Raw genomic sequence first — 14,367 nt, 5'->3', positions numbered from 1 at the left:
ACCGCCACCCGCGAGCCCCGCAGCCAATCAGCAGCTCCCGGGGCGGTGCAATGACCTCACCGGCTCTACTCTCTTACCCCTCCCCCATGTGGTTGTTGCTGCCGGTAGACAGAGTAGGGAAGTTTGGGTTGGGGGAGGGGAGGCGAACCAGTGATGTCACCTTTCCCCTTCTTGATTGGCTGCTGGGTGGCCGGGACTACGACCAATCGACAGTCTCGAAAAGTCTGGCGCGGCCCCGCGGAAAGCACTGTTGCCACCGGGAGGGGAGAGAACGCGCGCTTGTGGGGTGTCGCGCGCTGCAGTATAGGCAACGCGCGCGGCCTGGGGCCCGGGGGACAGGTCACCTCCTCCAAGAGTTTGACATTTAGGACAGCGAAGTTTGACAGCCCACTAGGCATTGGGACAGGGGGCCGAGATGAGGAAATGCAGCGCTTCTTGGGGCTTCGCACTGCATTACGTGGAGAGCTACACCTTGTGGGTGTACGCCCCTGGAGGAGGGAGATTTTTAAAGATCCTAGGGGTAGGGGGGTATCACACTGGAGTGGAGGAGGACAGGGAGATGCCCTGTTTGTAGTAGATGCCTGCTGCCCAGATACGAGTTTACAACCAGGTGTGAACCTGTCTGCAATGCATTTATGCCTTCCACCTTGTATTTGCCCTGGTCCGAGGCTAATGGGAAGCCATATGGGTTACGCTGGCCGCAGGGAGGGTTTCTTTTGCCTGTGACAGGTTTAAATTCCACACTGGAAGTCACACCATTTGTGAGGAAACTGCATCCAGTCTATGGCAAGTCATACTGTCCACGAAACACTCAAACTACGTGTGAAAGAATGTGCTAGGGCATAGAGCTAGTTCATAGCATAGAAGAAATATCAGTCGTCCAATGTGGTTCATGGACTATGAAGGATATTCACATCTATGAGAAAGTCCCACTGTTCACAAATTATTTGTCTGGAGATTGAGGGAAATTCACTGTCCACAAGGAGTTCACACTCGGAAGGAATCTTATACCCTACACTGTTATATTATTATTATTATTTTTTTTTTTTTTCCCCAAGACGGAGTCTCGCTCTGTCGCCCAGGCTGGAGTGCAGTGGCGCGATCTCGGCTCACTGCAACTTCTGCCTCCTGGGTTCAAGCGATTCTCATGCCTTAGCCTCCTGAGTAGCCGGGATTACAGGCGCGCGCCACCACGCCCCGCTAATTTTTGTATTTTTAGTAGAGAACGGGTTTCACCATTTTGGTCAAGCTGGTCTTGAACTCCTGACCTCATGACTCGCCCACCTCAGCCTCCCAAAGTGCCGGGTTTACAGGCATGAGCCACTGTGCCCGGCCTAATTCTATTTATTTTTATTTTATTTTTATTTTTTTTCAGACAGGGTCTCACTCTGTCGCCCAGGCTGGAGTGCAGTGGCAGCATCATAGCTCACTGCAACCTTGAATGCCTGGGTTCAAGCAATCCTCCTGCCTCAGCCTCCTGAGTAGCTGGGACCACAGGCATGTACCACCATGCCCTGCTAATTTTTTTTTTTTTTTTGTAGAGATGGAGTCTCACTATGTTGTCTAGGCTGGTCTCCAATTTCTAGCCTCAAGCCATCCTTCCATCTTGGCCTCCTGAAGTGCTGGGATTATAGGAATAAGCCACTGCGTCTAGCGTTTAATGTAATCCTAAAGGACAATTCATCCTTCCATATTGGGTGGACCCGGAGTTGAGGGAGGTTTGACAAAGCAGTTTATATTGTGCACATTGGGTAGATGCTGAATCTGGGGGAAATTTACACTCAAGAGAGTGCGCACTGTCTTTGTAGGGAGCCCCATGGGGAGTGGTTTATGGTATCACAAAGGGGGTTCACAGCAGCCACAGAAAGTTCTCCATGCATGGAGATGTGCCCTGTCTGTGTTAACTTTGTCATGGATATGAAGAGATTACACTGTCTGCGGGGAAGCTCATAAGGGGCAGGAGTTCACATTGCCCATGGGAGCTTACATTATGTTTGGGGGAGATTTTTATTGATTAAGGTAGGGTTTCGTGTTCCACAGTCAGTTTGCATCAGGTGTGAGGGAGAATTAGACTTTTAGCAGAGAGGTGTGTACTCTGCATGAGGGAATTCTGCATGAGGGAACTTGGCCTAGGGAACCTGCTGCAGTGAAAGGAGGTCTCGACTGTCAGTTGAACGGCTTTTCTCTGGCTGTGGTAAATTTATAATGTCCGTGTAGGGATCCCCACTGCTTACAAGAGTTATACCATGTTGGGATGCTGAGAAGGCAGATCACGTGAGGTCAGGAGTTCAAGACCAGCCTGGCCAACATGGTGAAACCCCATCTCTACTAAAAATACAAAAATTCGGCTGGGTGTGATGGCTCACGCCTGTACTCCCAGCACTTTGGAAGGCCAAGGTGGGTGGATCACCTGAGATCAGGAGTTTGAGACCAGCCTGGCCAACATGGTAAAACCCCGTCTCTACTAAAAATACCACAAAAATTAGCCAGGCATGGTGATGGGTGCCTGTAATCCCAACTACTCAGGAGGCAGAGGCAAGAGAAACGGTTGAGCCCAGGAGACAGAGGTGGCAGTGAGCTGAGATTGTGCCATTGCATTCCAGCCTGAGCAACAGAACAAGACTCTGTCTCCAAAAACTAAAAATGCAGGCCAGGTGCGGTGGTGCATGCCTGTACTCCCACCCAGCACTTTAGAAGGCCAAGGCAGGCAGATTGTGAGCTCAGGAGATCGAGACCATCCTGGCTAACACGATGAAACCCCATCTCTACTAAAAATACAAAAAATTAGCCGGGTGTGGTGGCATGCGCCTGTAGTCCCAGCTACTTGGGAGGCTAAGGCAGGAGAATCAATTGAACCCAGGAGGCAGAGATTGCAGTGAGCTGAGATTGCACCACTGCACTCCAACTTAGGCGGCAGAGCGAGACTCCGTCTCAAAAAAAAAAAAAAAAAAAAAAAAAAATTCAAAAATTAGCCAGGCATGGTGGCACGCATCTGTAATCCCTGCTACTCAGGAGGCTGAGGCAGGAGAATGTCTTGAACCCAGGAGCTAGAGATTACAGTGAAGTGAGATTGCACCACTGCTCCAGCCTGGGCAACAAAGTGAGACTCAGACTCAAAAAAGAGAAAAAAAAAAAAAAAAGAAAAAAAGAGTTATACCATGCATAATAAATACATGAAGGAAACCTGGAAATGGGAATTCACACTGTCCAAGACCTGTTTCCCTGGTTATTGAGGAAAAGTGTGCACAGGGAGCTGCACCCTGCCCCTGGGAGAATTACATAAACCATAGTTAACTTAGTTACACAGTTAATTGAAATTACACTGTCATGCTGGGTAAGGGGTGATGCTACAGAAGGCAGGATAGCACAGGCTTAGCCAGACTGCTTAGGGTAAAATCCCAGTTGGGCTTTTTCCCAGCTGTGTGATGTTGGGAAAGTTACTTAACCTCTCTGTGTCTTGATTTCCACCCTTGTAAAAAGGGATAATAAAATAATCTTAAGCAGTAAACCACAGGACTTTTTTTTTTTTTTTTTTGAGACAGAGTCTTGCTGTCACCCAGGCTGGAGTGCAGTGGCGCGATCTCGGCTCACTGCAAACTCCGCCTCCTGGGTTCACACCATTCTCCTGCCTCAGCCTTCTGAGTAGCTGGGACTACAGGTGCCCACCACCATACCCGGCTACTTTTTTGTATTTTTAATAGAGACGGGGTTTCACCATGTTAGCCAGGATGGTCTCGATCTCCTGACCTCGTGATCCGCCTGCCTTGGCCTCCCAAAGTGGTGGGATTACAGGCATGAGCCTCCGCGACCAGCCAAGTCATAGTGTTTTAATCTCTGTGTGTATAGAAGGGATACTGGATAAATTTTTTTTGTTTTGGCTCTTTTGAGATGGATTGTCGCTCTTGATGCCCAGGCTGGAGTGCAATGGCACGATCTCTGCTTACCACAACCTCTACCTGCCAGGTAAGCAATTCTCCTGCCTCAGCCTCCTGAGTGGCTGGGATTACAGGCATGCGCCACCACCCCTAGCTAATTTTATATTTTTAGTAGAGACAGAGTTTCTCCATGTAGGTCAGGCTGGTCTCAAACTCCCAACCTCAGTTGGTCTGCTCGCCTCGGCCTCCTAAAGTGCAGGCATTATAGGCATGAGCCACCGCACCCGGCCATTTTTTGTTTTTTCTTTTGAGACAGAGTCTTAGTCTGTTGCCCAGGTTGGAGTACAGTGGCGTGATCTAAGCTGACTGCAGCCTCTGCCTCCTGGGCCTAAGTGAGCCTCTCACCTCAGCCTCCCGAGGAGCTGGGACTACAGGCATGCAACACCATGCCTGGCTAATTATCATTTTTAGTAGAGATGGTCTCCCTATGTTGCCCTGGCTGGTCTCAAACTCCTGAACTCAAGCGATCCACCTGCCTCAGCCACCCAAAGTGCTGGGATTACAGGTGTGAGCCACTATGGCTGGCTGCTATTGGTAACTTTTTTTTTTTTTTTTTTCTTCTCTGAGACGGGGCTTCTCGGCTTACTGCAACCTCCACCTCCCAGGTTCAAGCGATTCTCCTGCCTCATCCTCCTGAGTAGGTGGGAATACAGACATGCATCACCACACCCAGCTAATTTTTGTATTTATTTATTTTTATTAATTTTTTTTTTTTTTGAGACTTAGTCTTGCTCTGTCACACAGGCTGGAGTGCAGTGGCACGATCTCGGCTCACTGCAAGCTCCACCTCCCAGATTCACGCCATTCTCCTGCCTCAGCCTCCCAAGTAGCTGGGACTACAGGCGCCCGTCACCATGCCTGGCTAATTTTTTCGTATTTTTAGTAGAGACGAGGTTTCACTGTGTTAGCCAGGATGGTCTCGATCTCCTGACCTCGTGATCCGCCCCCTTTGGCCTCCCAAAGTGCTGGGATTACAGATGTGAGCCACCACACGTGCCTTTTTTTTTTTTTTAGTAGAGATGGGGTTTCACCAATTTGGGCAGGCTGGTCTCGAACTCCTGACCTTGTGATCCGCCCACCTCGGCCTCCCAAAGTGCCGAGATTACAGGCCTGAGCCACAATGCCCAGCCAGGTAACTTTTTATAGAAGAACTAAGACTGTTGGTGGGGGCGGTTCATGGAATTTTATGAAGGTTACAAAGGTCCAGAGGGTTTCTTTTTTTCTTTTTAATATTTGTTTGTTTGGTTTTGGTTTTTTTGTTTTGTTTTGTTTTGTTTTGTTTTGAGACGGGGTCTTGCTCTGTTGCCCAGGCTGCAATGCAGTGGTGCCATCTCGGCTCACTGCAACCTCGGCCTCCCGGGTTCATGCCATTCTCCTGCTTCAGCCTCCTGAATATCTGGGACTACAGGCACCCGCCACCACACCCGGCTAATTTTTTTTTTTTTTTTTTTGTATTTTTAGTAGAGATGGGGTTTCATCATGTTAGCCAGGATGGTCCCGATCTTCTGACCTCGTCATCCGCCCACCTTGGCCTCCCAAAGTGCTGGGATTACAGGCGTGAGCCACCGGGCTCAGCCTGTTTTTGTTTTTTCTTTTAGGGACCAGGTCTCACTACATTGCCCAGGCTGATCTTGAATTCCTGAGTTTCAGCCATTCTCCCGCCTTGGCCTCCCAAAGTGGTGGGAATAAACAGGTGTGAGCCATGGCCCAGAGGGCTTCAACAGAACATGGAGTTTCTACCTGTGTATGGGAAATAATTACCTCATCCATGACCTGATGAAACTGACATACCACGTGGGGTGCTGTAGCTCTCACACCTGTAATCTCAGCACTTTGGGAGGCCCTCATAGGCAGATCACTTGAGGTTAGGAGTTCAAAACCAGCCTTGCCAACATGGTGAAACCCCATTTCCACTAGAAATATATTTTAAAAAAGGTCGGGAGCTGTGGCTCACTCCCGTAATCCCAGCACTTTGGGAGGCCCAGGTGTGTGAATTACCGGCGGTCAGGAGTTCGAGACTAACCTGCCCAACGTGGTGAAACCCCGTCTCTACTAAAAACACAAAAGTTAGCCAGGCATGGTGGCAGGCGCCTGTAATCCCAGTTACTAGGGAGGCTGGGGCAGGAGAATCGCTTGAACCGGAGAGGCGGAGGTTGTAGTGAGTTGCGATCGTGCCATTGCACTCCAGCTGGGGGCGACAAGAGTGTAACTCTGGGCCAGGTGCAGTGGCTCACGCCTGTAATCCCAGCACTTTGGGAGGCCGAGGCGGACGGATCACGAGGTCAGGAGATGGAGACCATCCTGACTAACACGGTGAAACCCCATCTCTACTGAAAATACAAAAAACTAGCTGGGCGTGGTGGCGGGCGCCTGTAGTCCCAGCTACTCGGAGGCTGAGGCAGGAGAATGGCGTGAACCCGGGAGGCGGAGCTTGCAGTGAGCCGAGATCGTGCCACTGCACTCCAGCCTGGGTGACACAGCGAGACTCTGTCTCAAAAAAAAAAAAAAAAAAAAAAAATTAGCTGGGAGTGGCCGGGCACAGTGGCTCACGCCTGTAATCCCAGCACTTTGGGAGCCTGAGGCAGGCAGATCACAAGGTCAGGTGTTTGAGACCAGCCTGGCCAAAATGGTGGAACCCCATCTCTACTAAAAATACAAAAATTAGTTGGGCATGGTGGCGGGTGCCTGTAGTCCCAGCTACACGAGAGGCTGAGGCAGGAGAATCCCTTGGACCCGGGAGGCAGAGGTTGCAGTGAGCTGAGATCCCGCCATTGCACTCCAGCCTGGGCAACAGAGCAAGACTCCGTCTCAGAAAAAAAAAAAAAAAAAAAATTAGCCAGGAGTGGTAGCATGTGACTTGGTCCCAGTTACATGGGAGGCTGAGGTAGGAGGAGGCTTGAGCCTGACAGGCGGAGTTTGCAGTGAGCCGAGATGGCGTCACTGCACTCCAGCCTGGGCAACAGAGCCAAACCCTATCTCAAAAAAAGGAAAAAAAAAAAAAAATAGCTGATTCTGGAATAGTCAAAGGTAGAGCTGGTGGAAATTCCCTTCAGATTGGATATCAGATGAGAGAAAGGGGGCAAGGATGACTCCAGGGTATTCAGCCTGAGCAGCCAGCAAAATGGAATTGCAATTTCCTGAGATGGGGAAGCCTGTGGGGGCAGCTGGGGGGAGTTCAGGAAGACCATTTTTGATTTGGAAAGCTTGAGAAATTCAAATAGACACACTGATGAGGTCGTTGGATGTGCCAGATTGGAGTTCAGGGGAGAGACAAGACTGAGATACAAATGTGGGCGGAGGCTGGGTGTAGTGGTTCACAGCTGTAATCCCAACACTATTGGGAGGCTGAGGTGGGAGCATCACTTGATCTTAGGAGTTCAAGACCAGTCTGGCCAACATAGTAAGATCCCCATCTCTCCAAAAAGATACAAAAATTAGCCAGGTGTGGTGGTGCACAGCTGTAGTCTCAGCTGCTCAGGAAGCTGAGGTGGGAGGATCACCTGAGACCGAGGATGTCAAGTCCGCTGTGAGCTGTGATCGTGTCACTGCACTCCAGCTGGACAACAGAGTAAGACCCTGTCAAGAAAGAAAAAGAAAAAAGAAAGAGAGAGAGAGATTAGAGACACACACACACACACACACACACACACACACAGAGAAGGAGAGAAGAGAGAGATAAACAAGTAAATAAATAAATGAATGTGGGTGTAATCACCATAGGGATGGCATATCCACCATGGGACTGGTGGAGGTTATCAAGGGAACGAGTCTAGACAGAGGAGAAAAGAGAGATCTGATCCCTGGTGACTTCAGCATCTCCGGTCAGGGAGATGCGAAAGATGGTACTCTAAGGGGGTGACATTCTGTTTAGAGGTGGTCACACTGTTTATGGTTGTCTATAACATGAGATGAGTCATACTATTCATTTTTAAAATTTTTGTTTGTTTTGATAGAGAACACTGCAACAGGGTTTTGCAGAGGGGGAGAGATTGGACTCAATCCCTGGCATCACAATAGTTTTTTTTCTTAAGAAACAGGGTTTTGGCTGGGTGCAATGGCTCATGGCGATGGCTCATGCCTATAATCCCAGCACTTTGGGAGGCCGAGGTAGGCGGATCACGAAGTCAGGAGTTCAAGACCAGCCTGGCCAACATGGTGAAACCCCGTCTCTACTAAAAACACAATAATTAGCCAGGCGTGGTGGCGGGTACCTGTAATCCCAGGTACTCGGGAGGCTGAGGCAGAAGAATCGCTTGAACCCGGGAGGTGGTGATTGCAGTGAGCCAAGATGGCGCCATTGTACTCCAGCTCTGGGCGACAGAGCAAGACTTTGTCTCAGGGGGAAAAAAAAGAAACAGGTTTTTCAGCCAGGTGTAGTAGCGAGTGCCTATAATCCTAGCTACTTGGGAGACTGAGGTGGGAGAATTGCTTGAACCCAAGAGGCGGAGGTGGCAGTGAGCGGAGATCGTGCCACTGCACTCCAGCCTGGGTGACAAGAGCAAAATTCCACCTCAAGAAAAAAAGCTGGGCGCGGTGGCTCAGGCCAGTAATCCCAATACTTTGTAAGGCCGAGACAGGCAGATCATGAGGTCAGGAGATTGAGACCATCCTGGTTAACACGGTGAAACCCCATCTCTATTAAAAATACAAAAAATTAACTGGGCGTGGTGGCAGGCACCTGTAGTCCCAGCTACTTAGCAGGCTGAGGCAGGAGAATGGCGTGAACCCAGGAGGCAGAGCTTGCAGTGATCTGAGATGGCGCCACTGCACTCCATCCAGCCTGGGCAACAGAGCCAGACTCTGTCTCAAAAAAAAAAAAAAAAAAAAAAAAGAGAGTGCTGGGTGTGGTGGCTCACACCTGTAATCCCAGCACTTCAGGAGGTCAAAGAGGGTGGTTATCTGAGGTCAGGAGTTTGAGACCAGCCTGGCCAACATGATGAAACACTGTCTCTACTAAAAATAAAAAAAATAAAAAAAATTAGCCGGGTGTGGTGGTGTGCGCCTGTAACACAATCTTGGCTTACTGCAACATCTGCCTCCTGGGTTCAGGTGATTCTCCTGCCTCAGCCTCCTGAGTAGCTGAGATTATAGGCACCCGATACCATGTCCAGCTAATTTTTGTACTTTTAGTAGAGATGGGTTTCACCATGTTGGCCAGGCTGGTCTTGAACTCCTGACTTCAGGTGATCCACCAGCCCACCTCAACCTCCCAAAGTGCTGGGATTACAGACGTGAGCCACCGCACCTGGCCAATGTTTCACCATCTGTACCATCTCTGGGAGTGGGTATCAGTGTTGATAAAGCAATTGGAGTCACATAGACCACTGAAAGGCTACAATATCCAGGGACACGTTTGCACAAACCACCAAACTTATGAGGCCCAGGCGACATTTTCACGAGGGACTTTCACTCTCTGCGGATCATTCAGATTCTCCCATGAGGCATGCCGATCATCCGTGATTGTGTTTCATAGAAACAGTGAGTTTGAGCCATCCATCTGGGTCAGAGTGGGATTATGACATTAATACACAGTTTCACACTCAGTGCTGTATGCTTTATTTTTTTTTTTTAATTTTATTTTTAAGAGAAAAGGTCCCTTAATACCTAGGTGATGGGTTGATAGGTGCAGTAAACTACCATGGTACACGTTTACCTATGTAACAAACCTGCACGTCCTGCACATGTATCCCAGAACTTAAAATATAAATTAGAAAAAAGAAAAAGAAAACACAAGCCTGGGCTGCCCTTTGGACATCACGGACACAGATATGTCAATAAGAACCATCCTCTCAGCCAGGCTTGGTGGCTCATGCCTGTAATCCCAGCTCTTTGGGAGGCTGAGGTGGGCAGATCACCTGAGGTCAGGAGTTCGAGACCAGCCTGGCCAACATGGAGAAATCCCGTCTCTACTAAAAATACAAAATCAGCCGGGTGTGGTGGCACATGCCTGTAATCCAGGCTACTGGAGAGGGTGAGGCAGGAGAATTGCTTGAACCCAGGAGGGAGAGGTTGCAGTGAGCTGAGATCCTGCAACTGCACTGCATCCTGGGCAACAGAGGGAGACTCCATCTTAAATAAATAAATAAATAAATAAATAAATAAATAAATAAATAATTTTTTTTGTAGAGACAGTCTCACCATGTTGCCCAGGCTGGTCTCGAATTCCTGGCCTCATGAAATTCTCCTGCTTCAGCCTCCCAAAGTGCTGGGATTACATGTGTCAGACACGAACTGCAACCAGCTTGTTTATTGTTGTTTACTCTAACTGTTGTTACAGTTGGAGTCTGTAGGGTAGAGTGCTTTTGTTATCCATGGGGCATAGAGTTCACTCTGCTAATAATTATTAACAGTATTTATTGCATACGTCACATCTCTGATTTTTCTTTCTATATATATATTTTTAAGACGGAGTGTTGCCCTGTCACTCAGGCTGGGGTGCAATGGCATGATCTTGTCTCACTGCAACCTCCGCCTCCGGGGTTCAAATGATTCTCCTGCCTCATCCTCCTGAGTAGCTGGGACTATAGGCGCCCCCCACCACGCCCAGCTAATTTTTTTGTATTTTTAGTAGAGACGGGGTTTCACTGTGTTAGCCAGGATGGTCTCGATCTCCTGACTTCGTGATCTGCCCGCTTCGGCCTCCCAAAGTGCTCAAAAACAAAAAAAGAAAAAATAAATAAATAAAAAGGCCAGGCGCGGTGGCTCACGCCTGTAATCCCAGCACTTTGGGAGGCCGATGCGGGTGGATCAGCTGAGGTCAGGAGTTCAAGACCAGCCTGACCAACATGGAGAAACCCCGTCTCTACTAAAAATACAAAATTAGGCTGGGCGCGGTGGCTCAAGCCTGTAATCCCAGCACTTTGGGAGGCCGAGACGGGTGGATCACGAGGTCAGGAGATCGAGACCATCCTGGCTAACACGGTGAAACCCCGTCTCTACTAAAAAACACAAAAAACTAGACGGGCGAGGTGGCGGGCGCCTGTAGTCCCAGCTACTCGGGAGGCTGAGACAGGAGAATGGTGTAAATCCGGGAGGCGGAGCTTGCAGTGAGCTGAGATCTGGCCACTGAACTCCAGCCTGGGCGACAGAGAGAGACTCCGTCTCAAAAAAAAAAAAAAAAAAAAAAAAATTAGCCGGGCGTGGTGGTGCAAGCCTGTAATCCCAGCTACTCAGGAGGCAGGAGAGTAGGATAATCCTGAGGCAGGAGAATCGCTTGAACCCGGAAGATGGAGGTTGCAGTGAGCCGAGATGGTGCCATTGCACTCCAGCCTGGTCAACAAGAGCAAAACTGTCTCAAAAAAAAAAAAAAAAAAAAAAAAAAAATTAGCTGGGCATGGTGGTGGGTGCCTGTAATTCCAGCTACTCAGGAGGCTGAGATAGGAGAATAGCTTGAACTGGGGAGGCAGAGGTTGCAGTGAGCCGAGCCGAGATCGTGCCATTGCATTTACAGCCTGGGTGACAAGAGCAAAACTCCATCTCAAAAAGAAAAAAAAAAAAGTAACCGGGCATGGTAGCATGTATCTGTAGTCCCAGCTACTCAGGTAGCTGAAGTGGGGGAATTGCTTGAGGTAGGGAAGTTGAGGCTTTAGTGAGCCATGATTGTGCCACTGCAATCCAGCCTGGGCAATACAGTGAGACCCCCATCTCAAAAAAAAAAAAAAAAAAGAGGTGAACTAACTGAGTTCATTTGCCCTGTCAGAGACAAGAAGTAGCAAAGGTTGGGTGTAAATCAGATCTCTGTCTTGGTGGTGGGAGGGTAGGGGTCACTGGGTTTGTTACTGATGTGTTATCTTTTTTTTTTTTTTTTTGAAACTGAATTTTGCTCTCATTGTCCAGGCTCCAGTGCAATGGCGCAATCTCTGCTCACTGCAACCCCTGCCTCCCGGGTTCAAGCGATTCTACCTCAGCCTCCCGAGTAGCTGGGATTACAGACATGCGCCACCACGACCGGCTAATTTTTTGTATTTTTAGTAGAGATGGGGTTTCTCCAGGTTGGTCAGGCTGGTCTCGAACTACTGACCTCAGGTGATCCACCCGCGTCAGCCTCCCAAAGTGCTGAGATTACAGGCGTGAGCCACCGCGCCTGACCTTTTTATTTATTTGTTTATTTTATTTTATTTTTATTTTTTTTCAGACGGAGTCTCGCTCTGTCGCCCAGGCTGGAGTGCAGTGGCGCGATCTCGGCTCACTGCAGGCTCCGCCTCCCGGTTTCACGCCATTCTCCTGCCTCAGCCTCCCAAGTAGAAGGGACTACAGGCGCCTGCCACCGCGCCCGGCTAATTTTCTATATTTTTAGTAGAGACGGTTTTAGGTTTCACCGTGTTAGCCATGATGGTCTCCATCTCCTGACCTTGTGATCCGACCGCCTCGGCCTCCCCAAGTTCTGGGATTACAGGCGTGAGCCACCGCGCCCAGCCTATTCATTTTTAGACGGAGTTTTGCTGTTGCCCCAGGGGGAGTGCAGTGGAGCGATCTCGGTTTACTACAGCCTCCGCCTCTTGGGTTCAAGTGATTCTCCTTCGTCAGCCTCCTGAGTAGCCGGGATTATAGCCGCGCGATCATGCTTGGGAAATTTCTGTATTTTTAGCAGAGATGGGGTTTCACCATGTTGGCCAGGCTGGTCTGGAACTCCTGACCTGAAGTCAGCCAACTCCCACCTTGGCTCCCAAAGTGCTAGGATTACCGGGCCCTGATGTAATATCTTTGAAAATCTGCCTTTTTTTTTTTTGAAGGGGGTAGTAAAAGAGGTAATAAAGCATAATGGTAAATGGTAAGTGTGGTGATTTAGAATTGGTTAGATCTGGGTTCGAATCTCAGTTCCAATACTTCCTGGCTGTAAGATTTAGTGGACTGATTTTCCCTCAGAGAGCATCACTTTATCTGTAAATGGGGATAACAACAGTAATTCCCCTCGTTGGGATTTTGTGAGGATTAAATGAGAAGATGCCCCTGACAATGCCTGGCCCAGTGCCTGGCACATCATGAACACTCGGAATTTGGGAGCTGTTATTCGAACAATGATGATGATTATTATTGCTGGACCACACCGCTCCCAGAGGGTTACAATATCCGTGGGGGAGCTGTACTGTCCGTAGGCAAGGTTACATAATTCCCCGGGGGTTGTGGGGGAAAGCTTCCCTGGAGCCCTTGGTCTCCCCAAGGAGGAGGCCTGAGATTTTTTTTTTGAGGCACCAGTGAGGAACCTGTCTAAGGCGGACTAGGTACCCCGCAAGCAAGGAGGCTGGGATTGAAGCCCTAGGTACCGGGAGCCTGAGCTCCGCAGGCCTTCCCTGTGTGTGACTTTTATGTGTCTCCCCGCCCATCTTCTGGATTTGTCCCCCACCCAGCCCCCCCAACTCCCGCCCGCCATCCATACGCCCTTCTTTGGAACCTCAGAATCTTTTTTGAGACCCTGTTTCCAGGCTATGCCTGTGAATATTGCTTCTATTTGGCCTCTACCCTGCTGCCGGCTCCTGGGCTCCATCAGATCTGCACTGTGATTTCCTGTTTCCCAGAGCCTCAGGCTTCATCCTTCCCTCCCGGCTGAGGCAGAGAACGGAGACTTAACACTTCCCTACGCTCTGGCTTTCGATCTTAAGCCCTGTCTTCCTCTCTCCTGGCGACCCTCAGTGCCCCTTGGGAGCACATTTGTTCAGACTTTGGTCGCCCCCTCGTATCCTGGCCTCGCCTCCGGAACCCCCGGTCCTAGTAGTGGAGGTGGGGGGACCTCCGGCGCCAGCCCTGTCCCCGGGACAGCTGCAGCCTGGGGACGGTGGTGGCGGGGGCTTCCAAATGCATTCTCTCTGGTCACTTCCTCCCCAGCTGGACTAGGGCTATCAGGAAGGCCAAGACCCCATCCCCACAGGAGCGGAGGGCACAGTCGCCTCCCCATTTCCGATGCTGGGAAATGCATCCCACCCATTCCACCCCACCCCTGGACAGCTGCCCCCATTCAGGCTCAGGGTTGGGGGGGCTGGGTAAAACCAAGCTGGTAATGCCGTCGTCTTGATCATCCTCTAAGGTCCTGACCCCGTCCCTCTGCAGAGAAGATTCTGCCCCCTCCCCACAAAAGTTTCTGACCCCCCGCTTCCTCGGAAGGGCCCCCCGTTTTCCCATACAGGCTCCCAAAAGAAACTCTGGAGCCCGCAGCGGGCAGAAGAGGAGGAGGGGCAGCAGGTAGCGAGTGCGGAGGACTTAAGTTATCTGCAGACTCGGAGCTTCGGACTACGGTCATGACCCGCGGGACCCCATTCCACCCCCGCCCCCTCCTTCCTCCCTCCCCCGCCGCGCGGCCCCTTTAAGCCCGGAGCCGGCCGGTCCTCAGTGGCTGCGCGCCGGCGAGCGTGTGTGTGAGTGCGCGGGGAGGGGGCGGGCGCAGTGTCTCCATGGCGACGCGGCGGTGACGTCGCCGGCCGGGGGGCGTGGGCGTCCC

The 14,367-nt window shown here is 50.3% G+C and overlaps 1 protein-coding gene across 3 annotated transcripts in view; it reads left to right on the top strand.

The window, feature by feature from the left end:
* The first annotated feature begins 12,031 nt into the window (after positions 1-12,031).
* The window catches only part of DEDD2 (death effector domain containing 2), a 60,868-nt gene continuing 58,532 nt past the window's right edge, over positions 12,032-14,367 (top strand). The window contains exon 1 of one of the 3 annotated variants that reach the window (XM_077983099.1): positions 12,032-12,175. The gene's annotated coding sequence lies outside the window, so the exon portion shown is untranslated. The remainder of the gene's footprint in view (positions 12,176-14,367) is intronic. The other 2 variants (XM_077983098.1, XM_077983101.1) reach the window with 2 other exon arrangements.

The sequence above is a fragment of the Macaca mulatta genome, chromosome 19 (assembly GCF_049350105.2).
Source record: "Macaca mulatta isolate MMU2019108-1 chromosome 19, T2T-MMU8v2.0, whole genome shotgun sequence".
In the NCBI taxonomy this organism is placed as follows: domain Eukaryota; kingdom Metazoa; phylum Chordata; class Mammalia; order Primates; family Cercopithecidae; genus Macaca; species Macaca mulatta.
Note: the sequence above shows the minus strand (reverse complement) of the source record. Positions and strands in the feature narration are given on the sequence as shown.